Source organism: Phyllobates terribilis, unplaced genomic scaffold (genome assembly GCF_046119375.1).
Source record: "Phyllobates terribilis strain yellow unplaced genomic scaffold, ASM4611937v1 Scaffold_11__3_contigs__length_659146591, whole genome shotgun sequence".
NCBI lineage: Eukaryota > Metazoa > Chordata > Amphibia > Anura > Dendrobatidae > Phyllobates > Phyllobates terribilis.
The window spans coordinates 220,048,178-220,063,258 of NW_027362771.1; the positions used below are offsets into that span (position 1 = coordinate 220,048,178).

Sequence of the window (15,081 nt, forward strand, 5' to 3'; positions counted from 1 at the left end):
TTGGTGCGACCCCTCACTACATCCACCAGGAAGGCATACCACATAGGGTCAGGGAAACCGGAGATAGGTTTCGCCAAGAGAAGGCCCGAGGGAAGCTGGACAAAGGTGGGTCACTGGTGGGGACGGCCAGAGAAAGGAAGAGAAGGGAGCCCTGTGCCACGCTCTGGAATTGCCTGGGAGTTGGTCGAGCCCCTTGCCTGGTGGACGCAGCACGGCTTGGGCAGTCACCGCCGGTACCGAGGTGACTAGGACCAGTAAAGAACTGTGAGTAAAGCATTGGAAACTGCAACCACATGTCTCTGTGTTTCATCGCCGCACCAGCACCATCAGTACTGGGACGCTCACACCATCACTCTCATCATCCACATTAGCTGCCCTGAGGCAATACTTCTCCTGTGGGGAGTTATTCCATACTTGGCTGAGCATACAGCATCAGCCTCAGCGGTCTGCAGCGCAGCGGCGGTCCCCACTGACCGCAATCCACGGGTGGCGTAGTCGGACACTTGTTATTACACTAAGACTTCCACTGGATTGACCACCCTGGGCACGGACCGGGTCAGCACCACGAAGTCTACAACTCCCAGCGATCCGGCTCCGGGTATTCCGTGCACAACACAGGCCCAGGGGGCGCGTCATCTTTTGGCGTAGTCGGCAGGATTTTTACCAACCCGCCACAAAAGGGTATTGCGCTCCTGAAAAGAGACTGTTTTATTGTGTTAAAGATGGCGCCCGCCCCAGAAGAACAAGCTCCATAATGTGCGCGCCAAAAGACAACAGGAAGCCACCTCCCATCGTGGGCCAGGTCCCAGAATGGCGCCAAAGAAGGAGCCCGCCCCCACCAGCTAAGAATGCAGCAGTGAAGATGTCCATCAACGTGGGGGGGCTGCCCCTAAAGGTGATTGTCAGCAGATGCCCCCAAGACCACCCCCCATGGGGGCGGATAGGAAAGAAAACTGTGGGGCCGGGTGCGGCTTAGATCAGTCTGGACCTGCTGCACCCGGAGATGGAGGGAGCAACGAACCCCACCAGCACCCTGGCCCGCAGCCTGCTGCAAGCAGAGCCACCTTGCAGCTTAACGGAATTGCTGGCACAGCTGCCCAGAGACCCGGACTGCGCGCGAGCTGCGCTGGAGGACTTGGACCGGAGGATGGTAAGAGCGCAGCAGAAGGCGCTGGCCGAGTGGGGAAGAGAGATGGCCCGGCAGGCTGGAACCCGCCAGCAGGAGGCGCCACCCGCAACCTGGAGCACGCCTGCCTCCGAGGATGGTGCAGGAGGGACGAAGGCCGGAGACGACGCCGCGGAGGGAGCCGCGAGGACTGAGGCAGGTAATGGGGACGTCACCACCCCGAGCCCAGCAGCTGCAAGCCTGCCCCAGCCTCCCGTCGCAGAGCCCGGAGCCCTACTCACCACTACCATTGTCGCGCCGCCACTGCTCCCAACTAGGCCTCAAGCGGCAGGAGCTGCGGTCACGCCTTGTTCCGTGCCACGCCCCTCGACCCCGGGCACGGCAAAAGAGGAAGTACCACCGGCCTGGTCGCAAGGCCTGGTGAACCCGGACGCCGCTGCCCCTCCAGCGCTCTCTTCCTCAACAGTGCCACCCCCAGGCCCAACCGGAAATTCCCCGGCCTGGTCGCAAGGCCGAGTGCCCCCGGGCGCTGCTCCCCGACCGAGGCCCGTGGTGCCACCCCTGGGCGCAGACCTCTTTGCGCAACATACCAGCCCGGACGGGCTGCCCTTCGTGTGGCCACCGGAGTACGTCAACCCCCGTCTCCGGAGAGAACAACCCCTGCATGAGCCTCTGATCCCGGCTCCGGACCCGCCAAAATCGCTCAGCTCCCGCTGGAGGACGCTCAATTTGCCTGGGATCCCACCGGTGAGAATCTCATGGGGTTCACCCAGGAGACCCGGGCGGACGCAGCCCGGCACGAGGAGAGCTACCGTCAACAGCTGGGGGTATTTGAGAGGAAACGGCGGGAGAGGCGGATCCGAGAGGAACAGCTGCAGGCCCGGAGCGCGGAGCAGAAGCGCAGGGCCCGACAAGACCCCCGAGCCGCCCGCGGTCCCCGAGTCAACGGGACCGTAATAAAGTTCCAGCTGGAGCATGGCTGGGGCTTTATCAGGGACCATAGAACCCCCGGCGACGTCTTTGTCACCCGCAGGGACGTCGAGAGCCACCTGCCGGAGGGACACCGCGGACGCGATCTCTACCCGGGTGATGTGGTCACCTTCACCCGGCACAAGGGTGCCACGGGACCGTACGCCCTCCACGTTCACCGGCTCACGGAGGAGGAACTGCAGTACCGCCCAGACACTGAGTACCCTGAGGGTGCACGGACCTGAAGATTACCCGGAAGAGCAAGGAGGACGTCGCCACTGAAAGGTGACAGTGCACAACTGTAAATAGTTACCCGTCGGGGTATGAGAACTGTTACTGATTGAAGTGTGGTCCCCGTTGGGACTAATGTGGAACTGTTAAAGGACTGTTACACGCCAAGTTACCCCCTTCTTTACCAGGCTGAGGACTGTGAGCAGCCATTCCCCTATCCCCACTGGCCGAGGACTGAGAGCGGCCACCCTTGTAAATAGTTGCACTTTTTAAAGCGCCCCCTACTGGTTTTATACAAAAACTGCAACGTCTACCTCAAGATTAACTGGACTGTTGCACCTTTACCTGGTCGCAAGTTGCACAGCGGCCAGAACACAAGAATGTGTTTGTGGAAGAATGTTTTGCTTGACAATGTTTAATACTGAAAAAGTTTGATATGCTGCTAAACTAGAAATGCCAAAGTTTATATAGTGTTTTATAAAAGAGTTCCGGTGCCATTAGTAAGATGCTTTATAATGTTTTATACCAGTAACGTTAAACAGAGAAGAGTACCTCCCATAAAGGGATGAGTAAATAGTTAATGTCTTATATGCGAGTGCACTTTAAAAATTTGTATGTTTTAAATTGTTTTTATTCTTTTCCAGCCCGAGGGCATGCTGTGATTTACCAGGGGGGAATGTAGCACCCCGAGGGCTCGGCTGCTACAGGGGTATTGCACCTCAAACCAGAGGTGTGATATTCCACTCTCGGGTAAGTATGCAGTGTGGACCAGGACTCGGTAGGCTGCATGCACCACACACACCCCATTTCCGAGGGACAGGTCAACGGTGCTCCCACGAGACAGGAGTGCAGGCACGACAGCATCTGACCCTGTCTGGAGTGGGGAGGGGAAGGAAAACCCAGTGGCATTGGAGCAGATAGGGGTGGGTCTCTGGGCATAGGTAGGAGCCCATTGGTTGCTAGTCACCTGGGCACACACATAGAGGGAGGTATATAAGGTGGGTACCATCTTAGGACAGAGTTCAGTTCAGTGAGAGAAGGAGTTCAGCCAGAGAGGGCTGACAGGGAGCTGTGGCTCAGTCTGGGCCCAGCTCCACGAGGCAGGCCTAGGGTGAAGGCCGGAGCCAGAAGGAAGGAACAGAAACAGAAAGGAAAGTAAGAAAGGAACAGGAACACAGAGAAAGGCCCAGAGACACGAGGACAGAAGGAACCCCATAGGCCCAGGAGATTGCGGGTGACGGGTTGGCAGAACAGGGTACCGGAACCCAAATTGGTGGAGGCAATAAATTCCTCAGCCAAAGACCGGAGGTTGTGACCACAACTTGGTGCGACCCCTCACTACATCCACCAGGAAGCCATACCACATAGGGTCAGGGAAACCGGAGATAGGTTTCGCCAAGAGAAGGCCCGAGGGAAGCTGGACAAAGGTGGGTCACTGGTGGGGACGGCCAGAGAAGGGAAGAGAAGGGAGCCCTGTGCCACGCTCTGGAATTGCCTGGGAGTTGGTCGAGCTCCTTGCCTGGTGGACGCAGCACGGCTTGGGCAGTCACCGCCGGTACCGAGGTGACTAGGACCAGTAAAGAACTGTGAGTAAAGCATTGGAAACTGCAACCACATGTCTCTGTGTTTCATCGCCGCACCAGCACCATCAGTACTGGGACGCTCACACCATCACTCTCATCATCCACATTAGCTGCCCTGAGGCAATACTTCTCCCGTGGGGAGTTATTCCATACTTGGCTGCGCATACAGCATCAGCCTCAGCGGTCTGCAGCGCAGCGGCGGTCCCCACTGACCGCAATCCACGGGTGGCGTAGTCGGACACTTGTTATTACACTAAGACTTCCACTGGATTGACCACCCTCGGCACGGACCGGGTCAGCAACACGAAGACTACAACTCCCAGCGATCCTGCTCCGGGTATTCCCTGCACAACACAGGCCCAGGGGGCGCGTCATATGATATATCACAGTGTGCATCACCGTATGTATCACAATGTGCATCACCGTATGTATGATAGTATGCATCACAATGAGCGTCACCGTATGTATGATAATATGTATCACCGTGTGTAGCACAGTATGTATCACAGTGTGCATCACCATATGTATGATAATATGCATCACATTGTACATGACAGTGTGTATGATAGTATGTATCAGTGGGTATCACCATGTATATGATTTTATGCATAACAGTGTCTACGATAGTGTGTATAATAATGTGTATGGCAGTATGACAATGTGTATGGCAGTATGTACACCAGTTTGTAAGACAGCATAACAGTGTGTATTGCAGTATGTATCACAATGTGTACAAACAGCATAAGTGTGTATTGCAATATGTATCACAATGTGTACGACAGTGTGTATAACAGCATAACAGTGTGTATTGCAGTATGTATCACAATGTGTATGGCAGTGTCTTTGGCAGTGTACGTCACAATGTGTATGACAGTATAACAGTGTGTGTTAGAGTATGTATCACAATGTGTATGACAGTGTGTATGACAGAATAACTGTGTTGCAGTATGTATCACAATGTGTATGGCAGTGTGTATGACAGTGTTGGAATGTGTTCTGTTACACCGCATGTACTTTGGTATAATAGGAGTGACTTTCTCATGAGAATATAGTTTCAATTTTAGTAAAATGTTTCAGATTTTTTATAATATGGCATTCTGGCTTAAACAAATACATATTATTTGGATACAGACGTTACATAATTTTATAATTTACTTTTCCTCACATTTTTTAAGATCTGTTTGCTGTCAATCATTTTATACAGTATCTTGTTTACTCCAGAGGACATACATCTGTCTGGACCTGGTAGCAGCAGGCTGATTGAGCTGTAACAAAGTTGTCCACATTGAAGATATGTATTTAGTGTGTTTTGTTGGTTTTTCTTTCCCTCCTCAGAAGCGCTCCTTTTCAACCTATTTTCTTACTTTTTTATTGTTCATTTCTGGAACACATAGTTCGCTTTGAGAGTGTTCCATTTTCCCAATCAAAGTGCTTCCCTCCATAAAGATAAGAGCCATTCCTGCAACATTACACTTCTCTTTCGTTATTCTTTTTTATGACATGTAATTGTATATACCGTATTGTTCTGCTCAGGCAGCAGCTGCGAAGGCAAATAGAGTCATGGCATGCATCAGAAGAGGAATAGGGGCATATGATGAGAACATTGTTCTTCCTCTGTATAAAGCGCTGGTAAGGCCGCACTTAGAATATTGTGCACAGTTCTGGGCTCCGGTGCTCAGGAAAGACATATTGGAGCTAGAGAGGGTACAAAGGAGGGCGACTAAGGTAATAAAGGGAATGGAGGGACTAGAATACCCAGAGAGGTTGTCAAAATTAGGCCTATTTACATTGGAAAAGAGAAGGCTTAGGGGAGACCTCATAAACATGTATAAATACATCAGGGGGCAGTACAGAGATCTCTCCCATGACCTGTTTATACCAAGGATGGTGACAAAGACGAGGGGGCACACTATGCGTCTGGAGGAAAGGAGGTTCCTGCACCAGCATAGAAGGGGATTCTTTACGGTCAGAGCCGTGAGACTCTGGAACTCTCTGGGAGAGGAAGTGGTGATGTCCAACTCACTTAAAGAGTTCAAGAGAGGCCTGGACGCCTTTCTTGAGAACAATAAAATTACATCTTATGCTTAGTTAATTAATCCAGGGATTTAATCTTACTGCCAGATTGGTGTCGGGAAGTGAATTTTTCCTCAGTGATGTAAATTGGCCTATACCTCATGGTTTTTTGTTGCCTTCCCCTGGATCAACGCTGCGGAATAGCTGCAGTGCACAAGAAATAGGCTGAACTGGATGGACGCTTGTCTTTTTTCGGCCTTATAAACTATGTAACTATGTAACACTCTCATTTTTCCAGCATCGTATTTGAGCTGAAGATGCGTTTCAAGGCAGGTTTTTTCTTTTTACAAATGTTCTTGATAACGCATTGGTTTTGTCACGTTTTATGAGATTTATGCTACCAAAATCATCGCCAATTAAGCGTCTTGTAAATCTTTCAGTAATTTCCTAGAGGGTTTTTTTTTTCGGAGGCAGATAAAACAGATGGGTTTTTCTAGAACAAAACCACTTCAGGAAATGCTCCATTTTTGGGATCCAGGGATCTGGTCAACTTCAGAGCAGCCCTTACATGTGCTTAGGAAACTCGCCTTCGCTGATAAACTACAGTGGTGGGCGGTTATCTTGGCAACGTGCTATAAACTATAGGTTTATAAATACCACTGTCTTTTACAAGCCTTTAATAAGCGGTAAATTGCAAAGTTTGTTCTTTTTACAAGCAGTCTGCAATGTTACACATTTATGAAGATGAAACAAACATTTGCTGCCCGTCACTGGCCACTATTAACTGGGCCATTGTCGCCCGTCGGTGCCCACGCCAGGATGCTGGTACCATGGGGGAGACCCATAGACTGGCATTACTACCAGGAAGAGACCACCAGCCCTCCCACTCCAACAACCTTTCCTTTCCCACTCCTTTGGGGGCCTCCTTGTAGCAGCCATTGGCCCCTCGCCTCTTATCTCCCTTACAAGCTGTAACTGTTTTATGTGCTTTGCTCTTCTCACGTTATACTTCTGCCTCAAAATGGCGGAAACCTTTTCTTTCTGAAAGAATAGCCGCCTGTGTGCTAATCTGGATGAGGTGGAAGCATCAGCAGAGAGCTGTGTGCACTGTGCCCAGAGGGAGATGTTTCTGCATCAATAAAGCTTTCAAGGAGCCTGCCACTTCCGGTTGCCGCCGCAAAGCCTGATGGACCTTGTAGTTTGTTGTAGCTGATCAGTAGCGCTTGATCACTTGCTGGATGCTGGTCGGTCGCCGGGGGAGCGCTCCGGGAGGTTAGTACGTCTGCTCAGCGCTTTGCGGCCATGTTTCGGCGCTATCAGAGCGTCATGGTGACAGCTGTGCTCGGAGCGGCCCTGCTGTCTGTGTCATCCTGACATTGTGCCCCGTACAGCTGGAGTGACGCTGCGGTAACGCGGAGACAGTGTACACACTGACCTCCCAGGACATTGGATGGGGCAGAGGTCACAGGAAGGGTCAGTGCCACTTGAGTAACCAAGGCATAGTGAGTGCCTGGCACAGGACCATACCAAGGGACTGCTACTGATCAGCCCCTCTAAGGGGCAGGACAGGCTGTCACAGGCAGGACCATCTACATCTCACCCTACATGGTGGACAGGGTGGCAGTGCCAGCTTAGTGGGCACATCTATTACAACTTTCTGTACCATTTACCCCTAACTCTCCTATATGTGTACTTCTAGCCACCGACCAGATCTCACCTTCCGTTTGCCAGAAATTAAAAAAAAGTGAAGTGATTGATCACTGAGGGCTCTTTACATTTATGTAACCAACGTCACTGTGACCATAAATCCGAGCCTGCAGGCTGCTCCGTAGTAATGTGCGGCATCCGCTCTCCTGTCATGTCTGTCACAGTCTGTCACCACTCAGGACCAGGCACCAGATGTAGACACATCGCACACTTTTTATTTATTTTTTTCAGTTCTGAGACTAAAGCTGCCTAGTTGCCCTAGACTGGTGGTCGATTACATGAGCGATTTATCTGCGGATCACTGGTAGATCAACAACATTAGTGAGATCTGCTAAATGTCTGAGATCTGTCAGACACTAAAAAATGACAGCAGATCGCACTAAAATCCTCTGATCTGCCAGTGGTCTGCAGATAAATGCATACCGTCAGTATGAATGGAACAAGTACAGTGGGTACGTGGTAACTAAGGGGCTTCCCAGGAATTGGAAAATGGGGGGATTTGGAATGACTATATCGGACACTGGCATGTTCAATGTCTCGTCCCCATCACAGGCCGGTGCAGCAGCTGCTGCTCTATCGTCTGTACAGCAGACTGGCATAGTGCAAGCTGTGATTTGTGTGTGAGCAAAGGCCGCTTTCCAAGTCGATCATGGCTTCATCTATTTCCACGAGAAAGGAGATGATGGAGCTGCATTCCTTCAGCTTTTTGGGCTCTGAGATTGAGACCTGGAAATCCCCTTGCCAATAATAGATCAGACACTGGCTTTATGGCTTACACATTTGAAAGAGATTATTTTCACAAAGATTAAAAACCTGCAACTTTTTCAAGCTATTTTACACTAGTTCACTGTGACTAACAGCAGACTGTGGTCTGATTCCCCCCAAAAAGAGCTCACTTTACTGATTTGTCTGAGATCTGTCTTCCAACCTGTTCAGTCTTGCCAAGCTGGTATGTATGGGTTACCAGCTATTGTCTGGCTATCCATAGCATGTCAGTGGCTAAGGTCCCTTTCTTGTGCTTTTTAGTGTAGCAGTTTTGCCGCTTGTGCATTACTATAACCTTGAGGTGTTTCGCAATTCCCATCATGTGCCATAACATTTTGATCCGTAAGGTTGTGATATCAGTGATTTCTGCCAATCTGAACCAAAGTTCTCAATAGAACTTCTGGCGACCCACAAAGCTCTGAGCCGGAGCTGTAGTTGGGCCTAACCCCTAAGTCCTGACAGTTGGACACCCACCAAGTCAGTAATGATCTATTCTATCACTAAGATTACAAAATTCTTTTAACCAAAAATATGTGTGCTCAGTGAAAGCAGAGATCATAAGATGGTGAGAAACCGAAAACATGAGTCCCAATCAGGTACTTGTTCTAGGAGGGACTCTGTATATGTGGAATCTGAGAGCCCGTACGGTGCAGCACTGGCGCTGTGCCAGGGTGCATGTGAACCACAGGCAGCATGCACCATACAACAGCCCTGTCATTTCAGCCAGGTATGTTTTACTCTGACATCTTGTGGAAACATCAGAGAAAACATTAATTTAAAAGCCGTCTGGGAACCATGCTGCTGGGGTGATTACTCTGTCCCGGCGAGTTCCCCTTCCTCCCTTCCCATCACAGCACTCATTCAGTGACAGGTCCACGCACACATGTCAGGGGATACCTGTCAGTCAAGAGTGTGGAGCAGGGAGTAGCTGCCAGGGACCGGCCTTTTAGACTAATCGCCCCAGCAGCATGGTACCCAGGTGACTTTTAAATGAATGTTTTCTCTGAAATCGCACATTGTGTCAGAGTACCTGTCTGAAATGACAGATCCGGTGTCTGATACGTGCTACCTGTGGTTCGCCCAGCATGTATCAGCAGTCAGGTCACCTTTAACTCCTATGGCACGAGGTACCAGTGCCCGCTCAGCCACCAGGCATGTACTATTTGCTTTTGGTTAAACAATGACACGCTTGCTCAAGTGCAGAGATATTTTAGGCACATCCGAGACATGTCACTTTAGACGGGTTACGCCTATACAGTTTTAACTCTCTCATTCCGGAGTTCATCACTGCCTGCAAGTGTGTATTTTCTTGTGTCACCAGTTAGGTTATTGTGTAATAAGATGAACTACTTTAGAAACATTCTTATCTCCGTGTCCTTCCTCCTTGTAACAGAGCATGAGTTGAACTTGTTTTAAAGGGGTTGTCCCATAATCAAAACGTATCCCCTCTCGCTTAAGTGATGTGTCACATCTTTGAAATCTGGCCACACCATGATCACTAGAACAGGTTCCCATGTCTGCTGTTTGACTGGAGCGGAGGAAGATCATGCCCTACCACTCGCTGCATTGCCTAAGACGCTGACGAGTGCAGCTCTGTGCATGCCTGTCAGTCCCATAAACCAGCAGCAGGCATGCTCTCCTCCTGATCTCATGACTGTGGTCTCAGCGATGCAGCGGACATGCTATCCTCCTCATCTCATGATTGGTCTCAGCGATGCAGCGGGCATGCTCGCCTCCTCATCTCATGACTGTGGTCTCAGTGATGCAGCGGGCATGCTATCCTCCTCATCTCATGACTGTGGTCTCAGCGATGCAGCAGGCATGCTATCCTCCTCATCTCATGACTGTGGTCTCAGCGATGCAGCGGGCATGCTATCCTCCTCATCTCATGACTGTGGTCTCAGCGATGCAGCGGGCATGCTATCCTCTTCTCATGACTGTGGTCTCAGTGATGCAGCGGGCATGCTATCCTCCTCATCTCATGACTGTGGTCTCAGCGATGCAGCGGGCATGCTATCCTCTTCTCATGACTGTGGTCTCAGTGATGCAGCGGGCATGCTCGCCTCCTCATCTCATGATTGTGGTCTCAGCGATGCAGCGGGCATGCTATCCTCCTCTTCTCATGACTGTGTCTCAGCGATGCAGCGGGCATGCTCTTCCCCTCATCTCATGACTGTGGTCTCAGTGATGCAGCGGGCATGCTCGCTTCCCCATCTCATGACTGGTCTCAGCAACGCAGCAGGCATGCTCGCTTCCTCATCTCATGACTGGTCTCAGCAATGCAGCAGGCATGCTATCCTCCTCATCTCATGACTGTGGTCTCAGCGATGCAGCGGGCATGCTCGTCTCATGACTATTGGGGTGCCGGCAATCCAGCTCCTCGGAGAGTCAATGAATGTAAACAATCCCATAAAGAACTATATGATCAGTTCTTACATCGGTTTCCTCCAGCGTCTTGCTGCACCTATCGGTGGAAACCAGGTCTTAGGAAATGTTCCTCTCCATATAACTAACAGATTTATTATTCTGTTCTTTCACCACAGCATATAACGTGACACGTCACAATTTCTGCTGGGAAGAATATTACCTTTTACTCTCCTGGTTTTGACTTTCTGAACGCAACGAGGTAAGGACATGTGTGCATACTTTTCCAGTCTACCTATATTGTTGACAAATGCCTTGTGTTCTTCACCTTTTGTCTTTAGTTCTCTCGATTTACAGTTGCAACTTTGTTACTACATGGTATGGGTCTATACCGCAGACAAGCACTCAGTGTATAGCCGGACACTCAGTAGAGAATTGGCTGCCCTAATCACCCCAATTGAATTCAATTGAATCATTTCTTAATGCAAACTCATCCTAAAGAGATTAAAACCCTAATATTCAGTTTTTTTTCTCGTTGAATACAGTGGAGTAAGAGCTCTGTTATCATCTGCTATCACCACTGATATGCTTATTATTTCCATCCATTATCAGAAGTGACGCTACTGCAGCACTGTATAATTGGCCATCTTTATATTTTGTAGATGAAAATGCTGATATCGATATATAAACATGACAATCGCCATACTGACTCATCAGCAGGAGGCTGCTGCTGGGAAAAGTGGGGACAGGGCTAAGAGGACATTGGAAAACAACAGTAAAGCAAAATATTCTGCCCTACTTAAGGACAGCTTATTACACATACAGTGGTGTGAAAAAGTGTTTGTCCCCTTCCTGATTTCTTATTCTTTTGCATGTTTGTTACACTTAAATGTTTCACATCACAAAACAAATTTAAATATTAAACAAAGATAACACAAGTAAACACAAAATGCAGTTTTTAAATGAACGTCTTTATTAGTAAGGGAAAAAGAAATCCAAACCTACAGGGCCCTGTGTGAAAAAGTGATTGCCCCCTAAACCTAATACCTGGTTGGGCACAACAACTGTAATCAAGCGTTTGCAATAACTGGCAATGAGTCTTTTACAACACTCTGGAGGAATTTTGGTCCATTCATCTTTGCAAAATAGTTGTAATTTAGCCACATTAAAGGGTTTCCGAGCATGAATCGCCTTTTTAAGGTCATGCCACAACATCTCAATCGGATTAAGGTTAGAACTTTGACTAGGCCACTCCAGAGTCTTAATTTTGTTTTTCTTAAGCCATTCAGAAGTGGACTTACTGATGTATTTTAGATCATTGTCCTGCTGCATAACCCAAATGCCCTTAAGCTTGAGGTCACGAACAGATGGCCAGACATTCTGCTTCAGGATTTTTGGTAGACAGCAGAATTCATGGTTCCATTTACCACAGCAAGTCGTCAAGATGCTGATGCCCCAGACCATCACAATACCACCACCATATTTTACTGTTGGTATGATGTTCATTTTTTTGAAATGCTGTGTTACTTCTACGGCACATGTAATGGGACTTTCATCTTGCAAAAAGTTCAACTTTTGTCTTGTCTATCCATAGAGTATTCTCCCAAAAGTCTTGGTGATCATCAAGATGTTTTCTGACAAAACTGAGACGAGCCTTTGTTTTTTGCTCAGCTGTGGTTTTCGTCTTGAAACTCTGCTATTCATGCCATTTTTACCCAGTCTCTTTCTTACGGTGGAGTCAAGAACACTGACATTGAGGCAAGTGGGGCCTTCAGTTCTTTGGATGTTGTTGTGGGGTCTTTTGTGTCCTCTTGAATGAGTCGTCACTGCACTCTTGGGGTAATTTTGGTCGGCCTGCCACTTCTGGGCAGGTTCACCACTGTTCCATGTTTTTGCCATTTGTGGATAATGGTTCTCACTGTGGTTCGCTGGAGTCCCAAAGCTTTGGAGATGGCTTTATAACCTTTTTCAGACTGATAGATCTCAATTACTTTGTTTCTCATTTGTTCCTGAATTTCTTTGGATCGCAGCAGGATTTCTGGCTTTTGAGGATCTTTTGGTCTACTTCACCTTGTCAGGCAGGTCTTAGTTAAGTGATTTCTTGATTGATAACAGGTGTGGCAGTAATCAGGCCTGTGGGTGGCTAGGGAAATAGAATTCAGCTTCCCAAAGATGTGATAAACTACAGTTAATTATGTTTTAAGGGGCGGAGGGGGGCAATCACTTTATCCAAACCTACGCCCGGTAGGTTTGGATTTCTTTTTCCCTTCATAATAAAGACCTTCTTTTAAAAACTGCATTTTGTGTTTACTTATTTTATCTTTGTCTAATATTTAAATTTGTTTTGTGATGTGAAACATTTAAGTGTAACAAACATGCAAAAGAATAAGAAATCAGGAAGGGGGCAAACACTTTTTCACACCACTGTAAGGGTATGTGCACACGGTGAGGAATATGCAGCATCAAAACCGCAGCAGTCAGATGTTACAGCATCGTGGATGGGATTTCTAGAAATTCCATGCCCACTATACGTTTTTGTGCACCCTGCGGAAACTGACATGAGGCGCTTCTTTTCTCTTGCGGAAGCTCATGCGGATTTTCCCCATAGACTTGCACTAGATAAGGAAAATCCGCATGCGTAAAAACCACATGTGTGTTTCAATAGCGTTTCCGCAGCGGGAATGCACACAAAAACGCTACATGATGATCAATAAAGTTTTGTTTTAAAAAAAAACTATTCTCTGAAACTGCGAATTTCAACATGGAGACATGAAAAACACATGCGGAAAACCGCATGTAAAAACCGCTGTTAACCTAATTTGCATATTGGGTGCGGAAATGGTGCAGAAATTCTGCAGTGTCAAAACCGCAGCAAATACGCACCGTGTGCACATACCCTAAAAATTCCTGCTCCCAATAGCCAAATTAGTACAAAAAATGCTTATTGGCTCACAGTAGCCCTAATGGGAGTGAGTCCATTGCATTCATAAGTAGAGTGTTCTCCCGCCCACTAGGCTGCTAATTGACAGGTTGCTGTGTATATTTGCATATGGTAAAGGAGGTGCAAGTGCGGAGCTCTCATGCTGGCCTCATAACTGTTAATCCACCATGTTCTTTCAAAAATCCTATTAGTAAGTAAACAATTTCTATAACTTGTTTTGAGGGATAGAATAAGGTTAACATGAACCCTCAAAAAAAATAAAAATCTATACTTTATTAGATAATTTTTCAAATACGGACTAACACACAAATATCCAACCTACAGGACACAAAAAGCCATATCTTGTCACTCAATTCTTATGCATGCCTATATAGTGAGATCAAGACTCAGAACAAATGTTGTGTCCAATCAATACAAATAACAATCCCACTACTGGTAATAAAGGACGTTGAGTGTCCTCAGAACAAAGTGATTAAGTGCAAAGTGATATAGTGCAAAAACACATACAAAAAATATATAGATAAGTCTATAACATCCATATCCAAGCTAATCAGGCCCTATGATAAAGGCTATGAAAAATACCCTGCCTGACAGCGGAGGTTGGCACCCTAGGTAAAGATGGCAAAATGGCCCCCCTAGTCTCCATGCGGCCTGCATTGTGCTCTCAGCGTGCGTTCCAGCTGCTGAAGCGCTAAACTTCCGGTTTCGCGACGTCACCTCCGGAGCGCATCTCATATGCGTTCCACATCGTGGAATGCACAGGGAAATAGGATTGCATCACTTCCGGTCTGCGCATTCAAGGCGCTTCACATAACAAGCAAACCACCCAATCTATCCTTGCGATTATTGAAATAGAGGGCTGAGAATGGACATGTATGGATGCAGACAGAGGCAGAGGAGGGCTGGGGATGGACATAACCAGAGATCAAACTCCCAAAGGGGACTAATACACACAAGCATATACCCCATAGAGACCAGGAACCATACAAAAGGCTACAAAGAAGATAGCATACAGACATCCAAAAGGATTATTATCAAATACAACATACTCTAAATCCAATCAGATACAGGATTTTAATGTATAATAAGCATGGAAGCATTCTGAATCTCTGACATAAAAAATCAGTTCAAATATACTTGTGGATTAGCTAAACAAGAGATGGTAAGATAAAGATATAATATTACAATATGATATGAGTGCCCAAAACATGGACAACCCCTAGATTATGGCAGTAATTAATTACAAACATGGTCATCATTCCCAGCACATAACGCAAACTCAGCTCAGTCCCCATCTTACAAAAATGGGGCAAAGGACAATTGTTCTTTAATCCCCTATGTGATAGACTTTGTAATCTAAAAATCCATTCATTTTCTTTTTT

General features: G+C 47.7%; 1 protein-coding gene across 1 annotated transcript in view; it reads left to right on the top strand.

Annotated features, from left to right (window-relative positions):
* The first annotated feature begins 7,045 nt into the window (after positions 1-7,045).
* Positions 7,046-15,081, top strand: part of FAM3C (FAM3 metabolism regulating signaling molecule C) — an 80,519-nt gene continuing 72,483 nt past the window's right edge. The window contains exons 1-2 of the mRNA XM_073652064.1: positions 7,046-7,194; positions 10,938-11,020. The gene's annotated coding sequence lies outside the window, so the exon portion shown is untranslated. The remainder of the gene's footprint in view (positions 7,195-10,937; positions 11,021-15,081) is intronic.